The sequence below is a fragment of the Oncorhynchus kisutch genome, linkage group LG4, assembly GCF_002021735.2.
Source record: "Oncorhynchus kisutch isolate 150728-3 linkage group LG4, Okis_V2, whole genome shotgun sequence".
Taxonomy (NCBI): domain Eukaryota; kingdom Metazoa; phylum Chordata; class Actinopteri; order Salmoniformes; family Salmonidae; genus Oncorhynchus; species Oncorhynchus kisutch.
Window position 1 is genome coordinate 16,168,390 of NC_034177.2, and position 23,951 is coordinate 16,192,340.

Below are 23,951 nucleotides of genomic sequence, written 5' to 3' on the forward strand. Positions count from 1 at the left end.
CACATGTGACAAATACATTTGATTTGATTTGCTGCAACTAAACATGTCAATATGTGACTGCTGACACTGGTTATTATCAGGACCCCTCAATAACAACAGTTGTCTGATGCAACTGGCCTGGCTGCCTGCAGGTCTGCTCTACCGGTTGGGCCCTTAGTGTTCGACAGCTGAACCCTGTCTGTCTGAAGCTGCAGACATGTTGTTCAGCTGCAGAAATAGTCCTACCAGATAAGAGGAATGTAGTAAACAGATACCAGTCATGTTTTAATCCTTAAAGTCTGTATAATTGGAATGAGTTTGCACTACAAAGTCTGTCAGCAAAGGAGAGAGGGGAGATGTTAGTTAGGACTATATAAACCCCATTTTGAAGCTAGTTTATGCTTCTTGGCCTCAATTCAGTGAATCACACTTTTGTTGTTTGGGGCAATTTTTCTTTTTCTTTTTACCCTTTAGGAGGTTAGAAGCTGACAATTGTCCAGTCTGTTCAATCTCCCCCAACTCCCCACTCCCCACCTCCACCACCCAACCCCAAGTTTTTTTTACAGCAGACAGGCAGGAAAGGGATTATTTGTACAAAAACATGCAATAAATACATTTGCCATGCAAAACAGAAAAACGGAGGAACTTGGCTGAATTGTGTAACATTGTGTAACCGAGCTGAAGCCACTTCACTGGCAATGGTCCCTCTAGTCTAAACTGCCGCGCAGAAGAAATATCACGCCACGCAGAGGCGTGATTGAACTTCACTGAGTTCACCCCGTTTAATTTGCACTATATAGATCAATGTTTTTTCTGTGATCGAATCAACATTATGTCAGCCCCTTTTCAATGCTACAAACCAAAACAAATCTATATTTGCAAGATTTAGTCTATGATTTTGTTGTTGGGAGAGCCAGAGCGCAGCAGAGTATAATTATATTGGGGGGGTAGCCCATGAGCGGTCTTTCAGTCACCCGCGAGCGAATGCGCTTTTCAGATCAGTTCATATCAGAGTGCCGCGCGGGTGCACATTTGTTGATATTCTTTGCTCGTTAGCGAGCTATTAGCCCTGGGAGTTTCTGATTCCTACAAGAGTACAAAACATGTATTCAGGTAAAAAGCTTATGTCTTAATTAAAATCAAATGTTATTTTACACATGTGGCGAATACAACCTTACAGTGAAATGCTTACTTACAAGCCCTTAACCAACAATGCAGTTTCAAGAAAAATACCTTAAAAAAAAGAAATATTAGTAACAAATTATTAAAGAGCAGCAGTAAAATAACAATAATATACATGGGTTACTGGTATAGAGTCAATGTGCAGCACCGGTTAGTCAGGGTAGTTGAGGTAATATGTACATGTAGGTAGAGTTATAGTGACTATGCATAGATAATAAACAGAGAGTAGCAGCAGCGTAAAAGAGTTTGGGTAGCCATTTGATTAGATGTTCAGGAATCTTATGATTTGGGGGTAGAAGCTGTTTAGAAGCCTCTTGGACCTAGACTCGGCGCTCCGGTACCGCTTGCCAAGCAGTAACAGAGAGAACAGTGTATGACTAGGGTGGCTGGAGTCTTTGACAATTTTTAGGGCCTTCCTCTGACACCGCCTGGTATAGAGGTCATGGATGGCAGGAAGCTTGGCCCCAGTGATGTACTGGGCTGTACGCATTACACTTTGTAGTGCCTTGCGGTCCGAGGCCGAGCAGTTGCCATACCAGGCAGTGATGCAAACAGTCAGGATGCTCTCGATGGTGCAGCTGTAGAATATTTTGAGGATTTGAGGACCCATGCCAAATATTTTCAGTCTCTTGAGGGGGAATAGGTTTTGTCGTACCCTCTTCACGACTGTCTTGGTGTGTTTGGACCATGTTAGTTTGTTGGTGATGTGGACAACAAGGAACTTGAAACTCTCAACCTGTTCCACTACAGCCCTGTTGATGAGAATGGGGGCTTGCTCGATCCTCCTTTTCCTGTAGTTCACAATCATCTCCTTAGTCTTGATCGATTTTAGGGAGAAGTTGTTGTCCTGGCACCACACCGCCAGGTCTCTGACCTCCTCCCTATAGGCTGCCTTGTGGTTGTCAGTGACCAGGCTTACACTGTTGTGTCATTGGCAAACTAAATGGGTAGTGTTGTATTTTGAGACAGGCTTGAATATGCAAAATAAGCCAATGGGCAGAGGGGTAGCCTACATTGTCTAATTCTCTTTAAGGTAATAATAGTAGATTTTATTTTGTAAAGTGGTTTCTTGCATCATACAACACAATACAATGCAATCTATTTGGCCAATGGTGTTACAGACCAAGTAAAAAACAATAATTAATTCATGTCAAGCCCTTCATAATGTAATAACGTTTTAAAAGTTTAATGCAATGTAGGCCTGCTGTCACGACTTCCACCGAGGGTGGCTCCTCTCCCTGTTCGGGGGTCGTCGTCTCCGGCCTACTAGGTACCACCGATCCATTTTTCATTTGTGTTTGTCTGTATTGTTTACACCTGTGTCCTATATTAGTTGATTTCGGTGGGTTTATTTACCTCCGCTGCCTGCTAGTCTTTGTGCGGGATTGTTTGCTAGTAGGGGCTAGGGTCAGACTGTTATATCTGGAGTACTTCTCCTGTCTTAGCCGGTGTCCTGTGTGAATTTAAGTATGCTCTCTCTAATTCTCTCTTTCTCTCTTTCTTTCTCTCTCTCTCGGAGGACCTGAGCGCTCGGACCATGCCTCAGGACTACCTGGCATGATGACTCCTTGCTGTCCCCAGTCCACCTGGCCGTGCTGCTGCTCCAGTTTCAACTGTTCTGCCTGCGGCTATGGAACCCTGACCTGTTCACCGGATGTGCTACCTGTCCCAGACCTGCTGTTGTCAACTCTCTAGAGACAGCAGGAGCGGTAGAGATACTCTGAATGATCAGCTATGAAAAGCCAACTGACATTTACTCCTGAGGTGCTGACTTGCTGCACCCTCGACAACTATTATTATTTGACCATGCTGGTCATTTATGAACATTTGAACATCTTGACCATGTTCTGTTATAATCTCCACCCGGCACAGCCAGAAGAGAACTGGCCACCCCTCATAGCCTGGTTCCTCTCTAGGTTTCTTCCTAGCTTTTGGCCTTTCTAGGGAGTTTTTCCTAGCCACCGTGCTTCTACACCTGCATTGCTTTCTGTTTGGGGTTTTAGGCTGGGTTTCTGTACAGCACTTTGAGATATCAGCTGATGTAAAAAGGGCTATATAAATACATTTGAATTGATTTTTGCTGTGGTTACTTTGTTAGGGGTGCGTGTCTGCACCACAAGGTTTTCTTTCACACAGTAGTTGTACCGTTTTGGTATGTGTTTAGGAGTAGAGATTTCTCCTCCTTGTGCGGCGTTTGTTTCCCTGCGTGTGGCAACCTCGTTTGGGTGTATCCCCCCCCCATGTTGTTGTTGAGTTGGGACATCTAAATAAACGATTGTGCCACTGGGACTTCCTTGCTCTCCTGCTCCTGATCCCTGCACCTCCCTCCTTCAAGGAGGCACGTAACACCTGCATTGAACACCACATATACTGTAGGCTACATCATAGAAATCAAAAGATATTTCCATGTGAAAATGTTTTGGGATTTGCTCCATTGGTTTTGTTGGTAGGCCTACATTATGTTCAAATAGCCACAATAGCCTATTGGCTACTGTCTAAAACTGTAAGGGTATAGCCTCAGTGTTCACTGTATAAGAGCGCCTGAAGTTGCACAAAATTCTCACAATGTTCAAGTTTCCACTCACAAGACCTAACATTTTCCCAGTCCCCCCCCCCCAATTTGAGGGAACATTGGTCACTGCTGCAGTTGAACACCTGACATCACACTCTGGGTTGTAGATTTTGACAGGTCCTGACTTGCCTCTGAGCACTGAAACCGGTTTGGTGGTTTATTATTTTTGCTCAGGCATAGAAATGGATGTCATCATTGACAACATCTGAAGTGCTGAATGTGCCTGTCCTTTAACACTTTTGAACTCACATTCAAATATAAGCTTTGTTGCACATATTTGTGGACGTGTTGTTTCCTAGCCTTTTAAAGGGATAAGATCCATACTCTAGTAAATACGGTTATATAACATGGTACATTTCACAGAAAATAGTTACAGGTATCACTATACTATAATCTGAAATTTGAATCAAGATAGGTTTGCCCCAGTATTAACCTTTTATTGCAGTGGGCTAAATCAGGGTCACAGTGTTTATTGGTAGTCTTAAACAAATCTACTTTAATACAAAAGTATACCGCTCACACACATGGTTATGGGCTTAAGAAAATTGCCAATGACCATCTGGATGATCCAGAGGAGGGACTGGGAGAAGGTCATGTGGTCTGATGAGACAAAAATAGAGCTTTTTGGTCTAAACTCCACTCGCCGTGTTTGGAGGAAGAAGAAGGATGAGTACAACCCCAAGAACACCATCCCAACCGTGAAGCATGGAGGTGGAAACATCATTCTTTGGGGATTATTTTCTGCAATGGGGACAGGACGACTGCACCGTATTGAGGGGAGGATGGATGGGGCCATGTATCGCGAGATCTTGGCCAACAACCTCCTTCCCTCAGTAAGAGCATTGAAGAGGGGTCGTGGCTGGATATTCCAGCATGACAACGACCCGAAACACACAGCCAGGGCAACTAAGGAGTGGCTCCGTAAGAAGCATCTCAAGGTCCTGGAGTGGCCTAGCCAGTCTCCAGACCCGAACCCAATAGAAAATCTTTGGAGGGAGCTGAAAGTCCGTATTGCCCAGCGACAGCCCCGAAACCTGAAGGATCTGGAGAAGGTCTGTATGGAGGAGTAGGCCAAAATCCCTGCTGCAGTGTTTGCAAACCTGGTCAGGAACAACCAAATATATATTTCTGTACCAAATATTAAGTTAGACTTTTCAGATGTATCAAATACTTATGTCATGCAATAAAATGCTAATTAATTACTTAAAAATCATACAATGTGATTTTCTGGATATTTGTTTTATATTCCGTCTCTCACAGTTGAAGTGTACCTATGATAACAATTACAGACCTCTACATGCTTTGTAAGTGGGAAAACCTGCAAAATCGGTAGTGTATCAAATACTTGTTCTCCCCACTGTATGTGCATCACACAGGTCATTGAAGCTACTTTGGATTTTTTTGCTGTTGTTGTTGTTGCTCAAGACATGTATAATCACCACGAGACCCTATCTATAAGACCCCAAATGACGCATGAAACATGAAGAGGGGGTGGTATCAATATTTACATTCTAGGAGAGTTATTCTCCTCCTTTTTTTCACATTCCTTTTATTGGTCATGTCACGACGTTATTTTCACAACAGTACAAAGTCCTTTATTTGTTTCGGACAATAAGGGATACTAATCAAACTGGCTATAATTGCTCTAAAGTAATAGTTTTTCAGAGGCGTCGGTCTGAAAAGCCCTTAATCCCTCCCAGACTAGGGAGGATGTGCAGCTTCAGGGTTTTCATCTAGAACTCCTGTCCTCTCTGCAAACAACCCCAGAAGCCCTGTGTGTGTGAAGCCTTATCGCTGCTTTCGGTGTCCAACCACCTACAGAGAGTAGTCTAGAGAGCTGTGAGCCAGAGTGGGTGTTGGCTTGCTCTCTCTCTCTTGCTCTCTCTCTTTCGCTCTCTTTCTCTATCCCTCTCTGTCTCCCTCTCTCTTCATGTGAGCCTCTCCTCACTTAATTTGCGTCTCTCTACTTCTCTCTCTCTCTCTCTCTCGCTCTCTCTCTCTCTCTCTCTCTCTCTCTCTCTCTCTCTCTCTCTCTCTCTCTCTCTCTCTCTCTCTCTCTCACTCTCTCTCTCTCTCTCTCTCTCTCTCTCACTCTCTCTCTCTCTCTCTCTCTCTCTCTCTCTCACTCTCTCTCTCTCTCTCTCTCTCTCTCTCTCTCTCTCTCTCTCTCTCTCTCTCTCTCTCTCTCTCTCTCTCACAAGACAGAATGGTGACTAATGCTGGTGGCAAGCCAGGCCGGTATTTACATGTCTGTGAAGGGAAAGAGGAAAACAGGAACCGGTCTGAACCAGCGCACGCCGACTCTCAGGGGAAGTCCAACCCACTCCCTCTTTTCTCTCTCTCTCTCTCTCTCTCTCTCTCTCTCTCTCTCACTCTCTCTCTCTCTCTGTCTCTCTTTCTGACTCAGACGAGGACTGGCTGAACTTTTCCCCAAGCACCCCGTTACATTCTGTCTCCTGTAAAAGGACCCGGGTATACATTCCTGAGAAGTGGAAGAGGACCCATCCTCCATCTTCTCCCAAGGCAGTTCAATGATGATGAAAATGCATGCATGGGGATCGGAGCACCACAGGGCGTCCATGACAGGTGTTTTCACCACAGTTACATAAGGCTGTCAGAAGGTGTCATGGGCATGTCATATGTATTGATTATCATAAGGCATGCATACTTGACATGAGTACATATCTACACATACCTACGCTGAGAAGAACCATATGTACTGGATGGGGTGTAGTGGATACACCTCATATGGGTCAGGGCACTGGCGTATCCGCCCTCCCCCTCCCTGCAGCCGCAAGATGGGGCCCACAGTCTCTGGGGGGGATTGTGTAGAATAGCAGGAAATTAGCTTTAACATGCTAAATTCTCTTAGCCTCATTGGAAAATGTGTGAATAGCATGAGATTAGCTATAAAACTGCACATTTTTCTCTGCCCAATGGCAATATGTGTAGAATTGCAGGATATTAGCTTTAAAACAGCAACATTTTCTCAGCCTCATTTCAAAATGTGTAGACAAGCATGAGATTAGCTATAAAACTGCACATTTTTCTCTTTGTCCATGGCAAAATGTGTAGAATTGTTTCCCCATAGAATTTTTTTTTTTTAATAATAAAAACAATATATATATATATATATATATATATATATATATATATATATATATTTATAAACTCAGCAAACTAAGAAATGTCCTCTCACTGTCAACTGTGTTTATTTTCAGCAAACTTAACATGTGTAAATATTTGTATGAACATGACAAGATTCAACAAGTGAGACATAAACTGAACAGGTTCCACAGACATGTGACTAAAATAAACAGAATAATGTGTCCCTGAACAAAGGGGGGGGGGTCAAAATCAAAAGTAACAATCAGTATCTGGTGTGGCCACCAGCTGCATTACATACAGCAGTGCATCTCCTCCTTATGGACTGCACCAGATTTGCCAGTTCTTGCTGTGAGATGTTACCCCACTCTTCCACCAAGGCACCTGCAAGTTCCCAGACATTTCTGGGGGGAATGGCCCCAGCCCTCACCCTCCAATCCAACAGGTCCCAGACATGCTCAATGGGATTGAGATCCGGGCTCTTCGCTGGCTATGACAGAACACTGACATTCCTGTCTTGCAGGAAACCACGCACAGAATGAGCAGTATGACTGGTGGCATTGTCATGCTGGAGGGTCATGTCAGGATGAGCCTGCAGGAAGGGTACCACATGAGGGAGGAGAATATCTTCCCTGTATCGTACAGCATTGAGATTGCCTGCAATGAGAACAAGCTCAGTCCGATGATGCTGTGACACACCGCCCCAGACCATGACGGACCCTCCACTTCCAAATCGATCCCACTCCAGAGTACAGGACTCTGTGTAACACTCATTCCTTCGACGATAAACGCGAATCGGACCATCACCCCTGGTGAGACAAAACCGTGACTCGTCAGTGAAGAGCTCTTTTTGCCAGTTCTGTCTTGTCCAGCGACGGTAGGTTTGTACCCATAGGCGACTTTGTTGCCGGTGATGTCTGGTGAGGACCTGCCTTACAAGAGGCCTACAAGCCCTCAGTCCAGCCTCTCTCAGCCTATTGCGGACAGTCTGAGCACTGATGGAGGGATTGTGCGTTCCTGGTGTAACTTGGGCAGCTTGTTGTTGTCATCCTGTACCTGTCCGGCAGGTGTGATGTTCGGATGTACCGATCCTGTGCAGGTGTTGTTACATGTGGTCTGCCAATGCGAGGACGATCAGCTGTCCATCTTGTCTCCCTGTAGCACTGTCTTAGGCGTCTCACAGTACGGACATTGCAATTTATTGCCCTGGCCACATCTGTAGCCCTCGTGCCTCTCTGCAGCATGCCTAAGGCACGTTCACGCAGATGAGCAGGGACCCTGGGCATCTTTCTTTTGGTGTTTTTCAGAGTCAGCAGAAAGGCCTCTTTGGTGTCCTAAGTTTTCATAACTTTGACCTTAATTGCCTACCGTCTGTAAGCTGTTAGTGTCTTAACAACCTTTCCACAGGTGTTCATTAATTGTTTATGGTTCATTGAACAAGCATGAGAAACAGTGTTTAAACCCTTTACAATGAAGATCTGTGAAGTTATTTGGATTTTTATGAATTATCTTTGAAAGACAGGGTCCTGAAAAAGGGACATTTGTTTTTTTGCTGAGTTTATGTACTGAACAAAAATATAAATGTAGGGCCTCCTGGGTGGCGCAGACTCTGGGTTCGCGCCCAGGCTCTGTCGCAACCGGCCGTGACCGGGAGGTCCGTGGAGCGATGCACAATTGGCCTAGCGTTGTCCGGGTTAGGGTGGGTTTGGCCAGTAGGGATATCCTTGTCTCATCGCACACCAGCGACTCCTGTGGCGGGCCGGGCGCAGTGCACGCTAACCAAGGTTGTCAGGTGCACGGTGTTTCCTACCACACATTGGTGCGGCTTGGGTGTTAAAAATCAGTGCGGTTGGGTTGTGTATCGGAGGACGCATGACTTTCTACCTTCGTCTCTCCCGAGCCCGTATGGGAGTTGGAGCGATGAGACAAGATAGTAGCTATAGTAACTACTAACAATTGGATACCACAAAATTGGGGAGAAAAAGGGGGTAAAATTACAAACAAAAAAACACCAAATATATATATATATATATAAATGTAACATGTAACAATTTCAAAGATTTTACTGTTACAGTTCATAGAAGGAAATCAGTCAATTGAATTAAATTCATTACGCCCTAATCTATGGATTTCACATGAATGGGAAGGGGCGCAGCCATCCACTGGGGAGCCAGTCCCACCCACTGGGGAGCCAGTCCCACCCACTGGGGAGCCAGTCCCACCCACAGGGAGCCAGTCCCACCCACTGGGGAGCCAGTCCCACCCACAGGGGAGCCAGTCCCACCCACAGGGGAGCCAGGCCCATCCACTGGGGAGCCAGTCCCACCCACTGGGGAGCCAGTCCCACCCACTGGGGAGCCAGTCCCACCCACTGGGGAGCCAGTCCCACCCACTGGGGAGCCAGTCCCAGCCACTGGGGAGCCAGTCCCAGCCACTGGGGAGCCAGTCCCACCCACTGGGGAGCCAGTCCCAGCCACTGGGGAGCCAGTCCCACCCACTGGGGAGCCAGTCCCACCCACTGGGGAGCCAGTCCCGGCCACTGGGGAGCCAGTCCCACCCACTGGGGAGCCAGTCCCACCCACCCTTTATTACAGAAATATTCCTCAGCACTTTATGTGTTCAGTGTATATATATATATAAATACAGTATATACAATTTGGAGAGGAGGGGTTTGCTCAGACCTTGCGGTGGGGGCAGTGAAACTGCGGTACACGACTGGGGTGAGGGGGTGTCACGGCTCTCGCCGTAATGAGGATCGGACCAAAGTGCAGCGTGGTAAGTGGTCATGATTTTATTTGATCACAAAACACTCTAACAAAATAAACAAGAGGGAAAACCAAAACAGTTCTGAAAGGTGCATAAACTATACGGAAAACAACTACCCACAAAATACAGGTGTGGAAAAGGCTGCCTAAGTATGACTCCCAATCAGAGACAACGATAGACAGCTGTCCCTGATTGAGAACCATACCCGGCCAAAACATAGAAATAAAGAAACTAGAATGCCCACCCTTGTCACACCCTGGCCTAACCAAAATAGAGAATAAAAGCCTCTCTATGGCCAGGGCGTGACAGGGGGTTTAAACATCCGCCCATGACTGCCCATGATGTGGCTTCATTTGGTTTGGGAGTCATCTGCCCGGCTATTTAGGGCACATTTACGCTTAAGATCTATATCAGGACATCACGATCATCAGCACAGAGATCACACTTGTCCAGTCCAGCAAAATGATTTCTCATCCTGACGATCTATGCATGTGTGGAGAGACTTCTCTTTTGGCCAGCTAGGATATGACACTAAATCAAATCAAATCAAATGTTATTTGTCACATACACATGGTTAGCAGATGTTAATGCGAGTGTAGCGAAATGCTTGTGCTTCTAGTTCCGACAATGCAGTAATAACCAACAAGTAATCTAACTAACAATTCCAAAACTACTGTCTTATACACAGTGTAAGGGGATAAAGAATATGTACATAAGGATATATGAATGAGTGATGGGACAGAGCAGCATAGGCAAGATACAGTAGATGGTATCGAGTACAGTATATACATATGAGATGAGTATGTAAACAAAGTGGCATAGTTAAAGTGGCTAGTGATACATGTATTACATAAGGATGCAGTCGATGATATAGAGTACAGTATATACGTATGCATATGAGATGAATAATGTAGGGTAAGTAACATTATATAAGGTAGCATTGTGTAAAGTGGCTAGTGATATATTTACATCATTTCCCATCAATTCCCATTATTAAAGTGGCTGGAGTTGAGTCAGTGTCAGTGTCAGTGTGTTGGCAGCAGCCACTCAATGTTAGTGGTGGCTGTTTAACAGTCTGATGGCCTTGAGATAGAAGCTGTTTTACAGTCTCTCGATCCCAGCTTGATGCACCTGTACTGACCTTGCCTTCTGGATGATAGCGGGGTGAACAGGCAGTGGCTCGGGTGGTTGATGTCCTTGATGATCTTTATGGACTTCCTGTAACATCGGGTGGTGTAGGTGTCCTGGAGGGCAGGTAGTTTGCCCCCGGTGATGCGTTGTGCAGACCTCACTACCCTCTGGAGAGCCTTACGGTTGTGGGCGGAGCAGTTGCCGTACCAGGCGGTGATACAGCCCGCCAGGATGCTCTCGATTGTGCATCTGTAGAAGTTTGTGAGTGCTTTTGGTGACAAGCCGAATTTCTTCAGACTCCTGAGGTTGAAGAGGCGCTTCTGCGCCTTCTTCACGATGCTGTCTGTGTGAGTGGACCAATTCAGTTTGTCTGTGATGTGTATGCCGAGGAACTTAAAACTTGCTACCCTCTCCACTACTTTTCCATCAATGTGGATAAGGGGGTGTTCCCTCTGATGTTTCCTGAAGTCCACAATCATCTCCTTAGTTTTGTTGACGTTGAGTGTGAGGTTATTTTCCTGACACCACACTCCGAGGGCCCTCACCTCCTCCCTGTAGGCCGTCTCGTCGTTGTTGGTAATCAAGCCTACCACTGTTGTGTCGTCCGCAAACTTGATGATTGAGTTGGAGGCATGCGTGGCCACGCAGTCGTGGGTGAACAGGGAGTACAGGAGAGGGCTCAGAACGCACCCTTGTGGGGCCCCAGTGTTGAGGATCAGCGGGGTGGAGATGTTGTTGCCTACCCTCACCACCTGGGGGCGGCCCGTCAAGAAGTCCAGTACCCAGTTGCACAGGGCAGGGTCGAGACCCAGGGTCTCGAGCTTGATGACGAGCTTGGAGGGTACTATGGTGTTGAATGCCGAGCTGTAGTCGATGAACAGCATTCTCACATAGGTACAGTGCCTTGCGAAAGTATTCGGCCCCCTTGAACTTTGCGACCTTTTGCCACATTTCAGGCTTCAAACATAAAGATATAAAACTGTATTTTTTTGTGAAGAATCAACAACAAGTGGGACACAATCATGAAGTGGAACGACATTTATTGGATATTTCAAACTTTTTTAACAAATCAAAAACTTACAAATTGGGCGTGCAAAATTATTCAGCCCCCTTAAGTTAATACTTTGTAGCGCCACCTTTTGCTGCGATTACAGCTGTAAGTCGCTTGGGGTATGTCTCTATCAGTTTTGCACATCGAGAGACTGACATTTTTTCCCATTCCTCCTTGCAAAACAGCTCGAGCTCAGTGAGGTTGGATGGAGAGCATTTGTGAACAGCAGTTTTCAGTTCTTTCCACAGATTCTCGATTGGATTCAGGTCTGGACTTTGACTTGGCCATTCTAACACCTGGATATGTTTATTTTTGAACCATTCCATTGTAGATTTTGCTTTATGTTTTGGATCATTGTCTTGTTGGAAGACAAATCTCCGTCCCAGTCTCAGGTCTTTTGCAGACTCCATCAGGTTTTCTTCCAGAATGGTCCTGTATTTGGCTCCATCCATCTTCCCATCAATTTTAACCATCTTCCCTGTCCCTGCTGAAGAAAAGCAGGCCCAAACCATGATGCTGCCACCACCATGTTTGACAGTGGGGATGGTGTGTTCAGGGTGATGTGCCGTGTTGCTTTTACGCCAAACATAACGTTTTTCATTGTTGCCAAAAAGTTCAATTTTGGTTTCATCTGACCAGAGCACCTTCTTCCACATGTTTGGTGTGTCTCCCAGGTGGCTTGTGGCAAACTTGAAACAACACTTTTTATGGATATCTTTAAGAAATGGCTTTCTTCTTGCCAATCTTCCATAAAGGCCAGATTTGTGCAATATACGACTGATTGTTGTCCTATGGACAGAGTCTCCCACCTCAGCTGTAGATCTCTGCAGTTCATCCAGAGTGGCTGTCTCTCTTGGCTGCATCTCTGATCAGTCTTCTCCTTGTATGAGCTGAAAGTTTAGAGGGACGGCCAGGTCTTGGTAGATTTGCAGTGGTCTGATACTCCTTCCATTTCAATATTATCGCTTGCACAGTGCTCCTTGGGATGTTTAAAGCTTGGGAAATCTTTTTGTATCCAAATCCGGCTTTAAACTTCTTCACAACATTATCTCGGACCTGCCTGGTGTGTTCCTTGTTCTTCATGATGCTCTCTGCGCTTTTAACGGACCTCTGAGACTATCACAGTGCAGGTGCATTTATACGGACACTTGATTACACACAGGTGGATTGTATTTATCATCATTAGTCATTTAGGTCAACATTGGATCATTCAGAGATCCTCACTGAACTTCTGGAGAGAGTTTGCTGCACTGAAAGTAAAGGGGCTGAATAATTTTGCACGCCCAATTTTTCAGTTTTTGATTTGTTACAAAAGTTTGAAATATCCAATAAATGTCGTTCCACTTCATGATTGTGCCCCACTTGTTGTTGATTCTTCACAAAAAAATACAGTTTTATATCTTTATGTTTGAAGCCTGAAATGTGGCAAAAGGTCGCAAAGTTCAAGGGGGCCGAATACTTTCGCAAGGCACTGTATTCCTCTTGTCCAGATGGGTTAGGGCGAGATTGTATCGTCTGTGGACCTATTTGGGCGGTAAGCAAATTGGAGTGGGTCTAGGGTGTCAGGTAGGGTGGAGGTGGAGGTGATATGGTCCTTGACTAGTCTCTCAAAGCACTTCATGATGACGGAAGTGAGTGCTACGGGGCGGTAGTCGTTTAGCTCAGTTACCTTAGCTTTCTTGGGAACAGGAACAATGGTGGCCCTCTTGAAGCATGTGGGAACAGCAGACTGGTATAGGGATTGATTGAATATGTCCGTAAACACACCGGCCAGCTGGTCTGCGCATGCTCTGAGGGCGCGGCTGGGGATGCCGTCTGGGCCTGCAGCCTTGCGAGGGTTAACACGTTTAAATGTCTTACTCACCTCGGCTGCAGTGAAGGAGAGTCCACATGTTTCCTTGCAGGCCGTGTCAGTGGCACTGTATTGTCCTCAAAGCAAAAAAGCAAAAAAGTTATTTAGTCTGCCTGGGAGCAAGACATCCTGGTCCGTGACTGGGCTGGATTTCTTCTTGTAGTCCGTGATTGACTGTAGACCCTGCCACATGCCTCTTGTGTCTGAGCCGTTGAATTGAGATTCTACTTTGTCTCTGTACTGACGCTTAGCTTGTTTGATATCCTTGCGGAGGGAATAGCTGCACTGTTTGTATTCGGTCATGTCACCTTGCCCTGATTAAAAGCAGTAGTTCGCGCTTTCAGTTTCACGCGAATGCTGCCATCAATCCACGGTTTCTGGTTAGGGAATGTTTTAATCGTTGCTATGGGAACGACATCTTCAACGCACGTTCTAATGAACTCGCACACCGAATCAGCGTATTCGTCAATATTGTTATCTGACACCCACTACAGAGAGTCACACTACAGACACCCACTACAGACAGTCACGCTACAGACACCCACCTAAACCAGTCACGCTATAGACACCTACTACAGACAGTCAAGCTACAGACACCCTCCTAAACCAGTCACACTACAGACACCCACTACAGACAGTCACGCTACAGACACCCACCTAAACCAGTCACGCTATAGACACCTACTACAGACAGTCAAGCTACAGACACCCTCCTAAACCAGTCACGCTATAGACACCCACTACAGACAGTCAAGCTACAGACACCCACTACAGACAGTCAAGCTACAGACACCCACTACAGACAGTCATGCTACAGACACCCACTACAGAGAGTCACACTACAGACACCCACTACAGACAGTCACGTTACAGACACCCACTACAGACAGTCAAGCTACATACACCCACTACAGACAGTCACGCTACAGACACCCACCTAAACCAGTCACGCTATAGACACCTACTACAGACATTCAAGCTACAGACACCCTCCTAAACCAGTCAATGCTATAGACACCCACTACAGACAGGCAAGCTACAGACACCCACCTAAACCAGTCACGCTATAGACACCTACTGCAGACAGTCAAGCTACAGACACCCTCCTAAACCAGTCACGCTATAGACACCTACTACAGACACCCACTACAGACAGTCACGCTACATAAAACCTCTACAGACAGTCAAGCTACAGACACCCACCTAAACCAGTCACGCTATAGACACCTACTACAGACAGTCAAGCTACAGACACCCACTACAGACAGTCAAGCTACAGACACCCACCTGAAGTATGTGACATAGGCTTTGAAAAAGCTTGTGTGAATAGGTTACCAGTGTGGCAAGTGCCACTGACAGCTGGTAAGCTTTCTTGACTTGGATATTCTTTTTTGCCTACACTTGGCTAACCTTTGTTTTTTATTTATTTTTATTTATTTTTATTTTTATTTCACCTTTATTTAACCAGGTAGGCTAGTTGAGAACAAGTTCTCATTTGCAACTGCGACCTGGCCAAGATAAAGCATAGCAGTGTGAGCATACAACAAAGAGTTACACATGGAGTAAACAATTAACAAGTCAATAACACAGTAGAAAACGAAGGGGGGGTCTATATACAATGTGTGCAAAAGGCATGAGGAGGTAGGCAAATAATTAAAATTTTGCAGATTAACACTGGAGTGATAAAAGATCAGATGGTCATGTACAGGTAGAGATATTGGTGTGCAGAAGAGCAGAAAAGTAAATAAATAAAAACAGTATGGGGATGAGGTAGGTGAAAAGGGTGGGCTATTTACCAATAGACTATGTACAGCTGCAGCGATCGGTTAGCTGCTCAGATAGCTGATGTTTGAAGTTGGTGAGGGAGATAAAAGTCTCCAACTTCAGCGATTTTTGCAATTCGTTCCAGTCACAGGCAGCAGAGTACTGGAACGAAAGGCGGCCAAATGAGGTGTTGGCTTTTGGGATGATCAGTGAGATACACCTGCTGGAGCGCGTGCTACGGATGGGTGTTGCCATCGTGACCAGTGAGCTGAGATAAGGCGGAGCTTTACCTAGCATAGACTTGTAGATGACCTGGAGCCAGTGGGTCTGGCGACGAATATGTAGCGAGGGCCAGCCGACTAGAGCATACAAGTCGCAGTGGTGGGTAGTATAAGGTGCTTTAGTGACAAAACGGATGGCACTGTGATAGACTGCATCCAGTTTGCTGAGTAGAGTGTTGGAAGCCATTTTGTAGATGACATCGCCGAAGTCGAGGATCGGTAGGATAGTCAGTTTTACTAGGGTAAGCTTGGCGGCTTGAGTGAAGGAGGCTTTGTTGCGGAATAGAAAGCCGACTCTTGATTTGATTTTCGATTGGAGATGTTTGATATGAGTCTGGAAGGAGAGTTTGCAGTCTAGCCAGACACCTAGGTACTTATAGACATCCACATATTCTAGGTCGGAACCATCCAGGGTGGTGATGCTAGTCGGGCATGCAGGTGCAGGCAGCGACCGGTTGAAAAGCATGCATTTGGTTTTACTAGCGTTTAAGAGCAGTTGGAGGCCACGGAAGGAGTGTTGTATGGCATTGAAGCTTGTTTGGAGGTTAGATAGCACAGTGTCCAAAGACGGGCCGAAAGTATATAGAATGGTGTCGTCTGCGTAGAGGTGGATCAGGGAATCGCCCGCAGCAAGAGCAACATCATTGATATACACAGAGAAAAGAGTCGGCCCGAGAATTGAACCCTGTGGCACCCCCATAGAGACTGCCAGAGGACCGGACAGCATGCCCTCCGATTTGACACACTGAACTCTGTCTGCAAAGTAATTGGTGAACCAGGCAAGGCAGTCATCCGAAAAACCGAGGCTACTGAGTCTGCCGATAAGAATATGGTGATTGACAGAGTCGAAAGCCTTGGCAAGGTCGATGAAGACGGCTGCACAGTACTGTCTTTTATCGATGGCGGTTATGATGTCGTTTAGTACCTTGAGTGTGGCTGAGGTGCACCCATGACCGGCTCGGAAACCAGATTGCACAGCGGAGAAGGTACGGTGGGATTCGAGATGGTCAGTGACCTGTTTGTTGACTTGGCTTTCGAAGACCTTAGATAGGCAGGGCAGGATGGATATAGGTCTGTAACAGTTTGGGTCCAGGGTGTCTCCCCCTTTGAAGAGGGGGATGACTGCGGCAGCTTTCCAATCCTTGGGGATCTCAGACGAGATGAAAGAGAGGTTGAACAGGCTGGTAATAGGGGTTGCGACAATGGTGGCAGATAGTTTCAGAAATAGAGGGTCCAGATTGTCAAGCCCAGCTGATTTGTACGGGTCCAGGTTTTGCAGCTCTTTCAGAACATCTGCTATCTGGATTTGGGTAAAGGAGAACCTGGAGAGGCTTGGGCGAGGAGCTGCGGGGGGGGCGGAGCTGTTGGCCGAGGTTGAAGTAGCCAGGCGGAAGGCATGGCCAGCCGTTGAGAAATGCTTATTGAAGTTTTCGATAATCATGGATTTATCAGTGGTGACCGTGTTACCTAGCCTCAGTGCAGTGGGCAGCTGGGAGGAGGTGCTCTTGTTCTCCATGGACTTCACAGTGTCCCAGAACTTTTTGGAGTTGGAGCTACAGGATGCAAACTTCTGCCTGAAGAAGCTGGCCTTAGCTTTCCTGACTGACTGCGTGTATTGGTTCCGGACTTCCCTGAACAGTTGCATATCACGGGGACTATTCGATGCTATTGCAGTCCGCCACAGGATGTTTTTGTGCTGGTCGAGGGCAGTCAGGTCTGGGGTGAAGCAAGGGCTGTATCTGTTCTTAGTTCTGCATTTTTTGAACGGAGCATGCTTATCTAAAATGGTGAGGAAGTTACTTTTAAAGAATGACCAGGCATCCTCAACTGACGGGATGAGGTCAATGTCCTTCCAGGATACCCGGGCCAGGTCGATTAGAAAGGCCTGCTCACAGAAGTGTTTTAGGGAGCGTTTGACAGTGATGAGGGGTGGTCGTTTGACTGCGGCTCCGTAGCGGATACAGGCAATGAGGCAGTGATCGCTGAGATCCTGGTTGAAGACAGCGGAGGTGTATTTGGAGGGCCAGTTGGTCAGGATGACGTCTATGAGGGTGCCCTTGTTTACAGAGTTAGGATTGTACCTGGTGGGTTCCTTGATGATTTGTGTGAGATTGAGGGCATCTAGCTTAGATTGTAGGACTGGCGGGGTGTTAAGCATATCCCAGTTTAGGTCACCTAACAGAACAAACTCTGAAGCTAGATGGGGGGCGATCAATTCACAAATGGTGTCCAGGGCACAGCTGGGAGCTGAGGGGGGTCGGTAGCAGGCGGCAACCGTGAGAGACTTATTTCTGGAGAGAGTAATTTTCAAAATTAGTAGTTCGAACTGTTTGGGTATGGACCTGGAAAGTATGACATTACTTTGCAGGCCATCTCTGCAGTAAACTGCAACTCCTCCCCCTTTGGCAGTTCTATCTTGACGGAAGATGTTATAGTTGGGTATGGAAATCTCTGAATTTTTGGTGGCCTTCCTGAGCCAGGATTCAGACACAGCAAGGACATCAGGGTTAGCAGAGTGTGCTAAAGCAGTGAGTAAGACAAACTTAGGGAGGAGGCTTCTGATGTTGACATGCATGAAACCAAGGCTTTTTCGAACACAGAAGTCAACAAATGAGGGTGCCTGGGGACATGCAGGGCCTGGGTTTACCTCCACATCACCCGCGGAACAGAGAAGGAGTAGTATGAGGGTGCGGCTAAAGGCTATCAAAACTGGTCGCCTAGAGCGTTGGGGACAGAGAATAAGAGGAGCAGGTTTCTGGGCATGGTAGAATATATTCAGGGCATAATGCGCAGACAGGGGTATGGTGGGGTGCGGGTACAGCGGAGGTAAGCCCAGGCACTGGGTGATGATGAGAGAGGTTGTATCTCTGGACATGCTGGTAGTAATGGGTGAGGTCACCGCATGTGTGGGAGGTGGGACAAAGGAGTTATCAGGGGTATGAAGAGTGGAACTAGGGGCTCCATTGTGAACTAAAACAATGATAACTAACCTGAACAACAGTATACAAGGCATATTGACATTTGAGAGAGACATACAGCGAGGCATACAGTAATCACAGGTGTTGAATTGGGAAAGCTAGCTAAAACAGTAGGTGAGACAACAGCTAATCAGCTAGCACAACAACAGCAGGTAAAATGGCGTAGACTAGGCAACGGGGCCAACAGATAAAACAAACAAGCAGAATGGAGTACCGTGATTTATGGACAGTCCAGCGTGCATCAGCTATGTAGCCAAGAGATCAGTGTCCAGGGGGCAGCGGTGGATGGGGAAGGGAAGCTGGACAGGCGAGTGTTATCCAGGTAAAAAAAAAACGAACAATGACTAAATAGCTTGTAGCTAGTTAGCTGGTTAGCTTCTGGAGGTTCTTGAGTGTGTTCTAAAAATAAATAAAAAAATAATAGCGATTCCGTATCACATTGGGTGAGGCAGGTTTCCGGAAGGTATAAACAAATTAAAAGTCAAAAGAGATAGAAAGTAAATATGGGTCCGGTGGGCGTTTGGGACGCGGCGATTCAGGCGGTTAGCAGGCCTGTGCTAACAAGCTAACAGTTTGTAGGCCCGGGCTAGACAAGGTAGCAGTTAGCGGACCGGAGCTGGACAAGCTAGCAGTTAGCAGGCCGAGTTAGCAAGCAGGGAGATAGCGAGGGCTAGAGAGTTAGCCTTTGGGGGACGTCGCGATGGGGTGAGTCTGTTTATTCCTCTTCATGCGGTGACATCGATAGACCGGTCGTGGGCCCGGGTATTGTAGCTCAGGAGTATGCTACGGTGGTAGCGCAGGCCAGGCTAGCTACAAGCTAAGTGGGTGGAAACGCTAGCCAGGGGTAATCATCCGGGGTTGCGGTTTAGCTAGATAGCTAGTTGTGAAGATCCAGCGTATTTGGAAGCTTAGGTTTAGCAAAATGTTTTTAAAGGGATAGCTATGTAAAAAACGAAAAATATGTAAAAAAACGAAAAATATGTAAGAAAACGAAAAATAAACTAAATAAACTAAATATAAACAAAATATACAGGGGACACGACACGACAGGACGACTTACTGCTACGCCATCTTGGATTTAACCAGCTAAACAGCTGCTCTTAGCGAAAATGTGTTTAGAGTTACCTAGCTAATAGGTTATGTTAGAGTTTACACTTCCTCTTCCAATTGTTATGTGGGGAGGTCAAAATAATGAAAAACTATCTACTAAATCAATTGATTTTAAAATGTTGACTACTGTTGACTACTTCCGCCATTATCGTTCGCCATCATACGATAAGACAAGACAGCACATTTTTTGCTAACGTTTGATTGGTTCCCTGGGTCGGCGGTTTGCCTGAGAGGGGGTCCCTGGGTCGGCGGTTTGCCTGAGAGGGGGTCCCTGGGTCGGCAGTTTGCCTGAGAGGGAGTCCCTGGGTCACCGGTTTGCCTGAGAGGGGGTCCCTGGGTTGCCGGTTTGCCTGAGAGGGGGTCCCTGGGTCACCGGTTTGCCTGAGAGGGGGTCCCTGGGTTGCCGGTTTGCCTGAGAGGGGGTCCCTGGGTCGCCGGTTTGTCATTTCAACAATAAATTACCAGTCTGTAAATAGCTATACACCCGCTTGTGTCAACATATGTATGTAGATTGATGTACATGTGCATGTGGGTATTCTATGAAATTCCCAAAGTTACGTCTTGATAGAGAAGGCAAAGCTGTCTTACAAGGTTGCACAGTGGTAGAGTAGAACGCTACGTCTGTTTCTGGTTTATATGGCTGAAGGATCCAGGTTAAACATTGTAATTGGATTTAGAATTAGGCCCCTGGAGGAGGCCGTGTTAAGGGAGAGGTTACGACCTTTGCTCTCACCTCATAACTCAGTCGAGAGCTTCACCGTGGTGGGGGGCATTCATTACCCCACTGCACTGTGGGATAGACCACAGTCCGGAGCCTCCACTCCATGCTGATTCAGAGTTTTTATAACCCGTGACCAAAGAGCCGTAAACTACCAGTGTCACGAATTCCCCTGCAGAGCATGTTCCTCGTTGCACCAGGGACCGCCTTTAAGGGAACACAACACACGAAAATCTGATTTGGTGTGTTGTGATTTGGTGTTCAAACAGTGAAGGACGACTACAGGTTTCACTTTTGGCCACTATAACTGTGATCCCTTTTTGGTTGGACACACTGTAACTGAGGAAGTTCAAAATGTAGCATAGATTCCCCCAAAACACTCTCATGATCATGTAAGCTTGACTTATCATACATACAGTGGAATAGCATTTAACAAGAACATCCATTTTGACCAGTTTGAAGTGGATAAAATGAAATTCAAGCAAAACAGCCTGGACTCTTCCTTTATCACTAAAGTCTTTCCCAGCAAAGCAAAAACACAGAAAAACAATAGAGTATCCCTCCTTGCTGCTCCTTACAACGCTCTCTCCCAGCAAAACACACTAACTTCCAAACGACAGCAGGCACTATTTGAGCTGAACAGCTGTGTTAGTGACCATCCCCACCCCCCTCCTCGGTGGGGACCCTTCTCTCACAAGCTCCCCATTCACAGTCCTAAAGACAAACACAGAGAGGGGAGTGACTGCCCTGGCAGACCAAACCATCCAAAGGTCCTCCACACTGGTTAACCCAGTCACAGCGGTAGAACTGCCTCCTGTTCAGTGGCATGTGTCTGACTGTTTGCTGATGTCTGACTGACTGGCTCCTGTTCAGTGGCATGCGTCTGACTGTTTGCTGATGTCTGACTGACTGGCTCCTGTTCAGTGGCATGTGTCTGACTGTTTGCTGATGTCTGACTGACTGGCTCCTGTTCAGTGGCATGCGTCTGACTGTTTGCTGATGTCTGACTGACTGGCTCCTGTTCAGTGGCATGTGTCTGACTGTTTGCTGATGTCTGACTGACTGGCTCCTGTTCAGTGGCATGTGTCTGACTGTTTGCTGATGTCTGACTGACTGGCTCCTGTTCAGTGGCATGTGTCTGACTGTTTGCTGATGTCTGACTGACTGGCTCCTGTTCAGTGGCATGTGTCTGACTGTTTGCTGATGTCTGACTGACTGGCTCCTGTTCAGTGGCATGTGTCTGACTGTTTGCTGATGTCTGACTGACTGGCTCCTGTTCAGTGGCATGTGTCTGACTGTTTGCTGATGTCAGACTGGTGTGTCTTCAAAGTACACAAATTACTGGGTTTGTTGTATATGCTGCCTCTGTGAGGCACTGTGTAGAGATGTGTTTGCCGAATACTATTTGCATAGAGAGATGGCACATATTCTGTGATTTGACACAGCACAGACTGGATCTTCTTCATGGGATATATCTTCATTGATTTGGACAAGGATCTGATATAAAAAGCCTCTTGTTCACTCAACCATCTCATTGTTGTACATTGGAAGGGGCTCAAAACAAATGCAGGAATATGTCAAATGTCAAAAATTGGTTTGTGTGCAACTTTTAATTATGGTGTATTGAGTAACATTCTGGTTGTCCAATTCCTAGAATTTCTTGTTGTTCTGCAAAACCAGACAAACTAATTAATTTGGGGGAACTCCAATATGTGAGAAACTACACTGAGTGTATAAAACAATATGAACACCTGCTCTTTCCATGACATAGACTGACCAGGTGAATCCAGTTGAAAGCTATGATCCCTTATTGATGTCACTCTTTAAATCCTCTTCAATTTGTGTAGATGAAGGGGAGGAGACAAGTTAAAGAAGGATTTTAAAGCCTTGAGACAATTGAGACATGGATTGTGGGTGCCATTCAGAGGGTGAATGGGCAAGACAAACTATTTAAGTGTCTTTGAACAGGGTATGGCAGTAGGTGCCAGGCTCATAACTGCAACGCTACTGTGTTTTTCACACTCAACAGTGCGTATCATTAATGGTCCACCACCCAAAGGACATCCAGCCGACTAGACACAACTTTGTAAAGCATTGGAGTCAACATGGACCAGCATCCCTGTGGAATGCATTTGACACCTTGTAGAGTCCATGCCCCAAAAAATAAGGCTGTTCTGAGGGGTAAAAGGGGGAGTGTTCTTAATATTTTGTATACTTGGTGTATTTATATAGTACAGTTTCTGTCTGTCTGTCTGTCTGTCTGTCTGTCTGTCTGTCTGTCTGTCTGTCTGTCTGTCTGTCTGTCTGTCTGTCTGTCTGTCTGTCTGTCTGTCTGTCTGTCCTGTCTGTCTGTCTGTCTGTCTGTCTGTCTGTCTGTCTGTCTGTCTGTCTGTCTGTCTGTCTGTCTGTCTGTCTGTCTGTCTGTCTGTCTGTCTGTCTGTGTGTGTGCACCTGTGGGACAGTGGGTTCCTCCATGTCGTGACACAGAATATCTCCCTACAGTACGGACACAGAGTACTCTGACACACACACACACACACACACACACACACATAAACACACATACCGACACACACAAACCTGGTGCATCTGTCAACGCTAGAGCCGAGTCCCTGCGTCATGTCTGACACGCAAATCGCAGACAAGGCGCTAAGTAACCCCGCCGCCACCCTTGCGCTAACCTCGCAACCTCGCCGTTGCACAGGGCCGGCTAAAAGCAGCTCAAACCGGAGTGAGCCAGTGCTGTGTAACACCACCCTCTCCACTGCCACCACCAACACCACCACCCTCCCCTTCTCTCAACAACCATGATGCACACAAACCCACATGCTTCCACTTCCTTCTCTCTCTCCTTCTCTGTTTGTGCTTTTGGCTTTCTTACCACAGGGATGGGTACAGGCTTGCAAATTCGACTTTCAAGGTTCATTAGTTGTATCTATGGGATACACATGGTATACAACGTCCATCGAAATGCTTACTTGCAGGTTTCTTCTCGACAATGCAACAACAATAAGACATAACAAAAAAGAAGAATAGGAATAAAGTAAATGGCTCAGTAGAATAGAATAAACATTTTAGCATAAGTATAATGCAGGAAGGCATCATTTATATTCCAATATGTACACGTGTTTTGGGGATTGGGAGGCAATGTTTAAATTGTGCAGTATTTAGCAATCATAATGAGAGTCCAGTTGAAGTGTTAAGAAGGCAGCTTGTAGATAGAAACTGTCTCTAAGCCTGTTGATGTCAAACCTCATGCTCCAATAATGTCTGCCCGACAGTAAGGGAGTGAACAGCTTGTGGCTAGGGTGTGTGGGATCCTTCATGATGATGTGGGCCTTCCATGGGTAGAAGCCGGGTCCAACCAGTCAGAACGCTCTCATCGGTGCAGCGGTAGTATTTGGAGAGGACCCGGGGTGGCATGCCGACATTCTTCAGCCGCTTTAGGAAGTAGAGATGCTG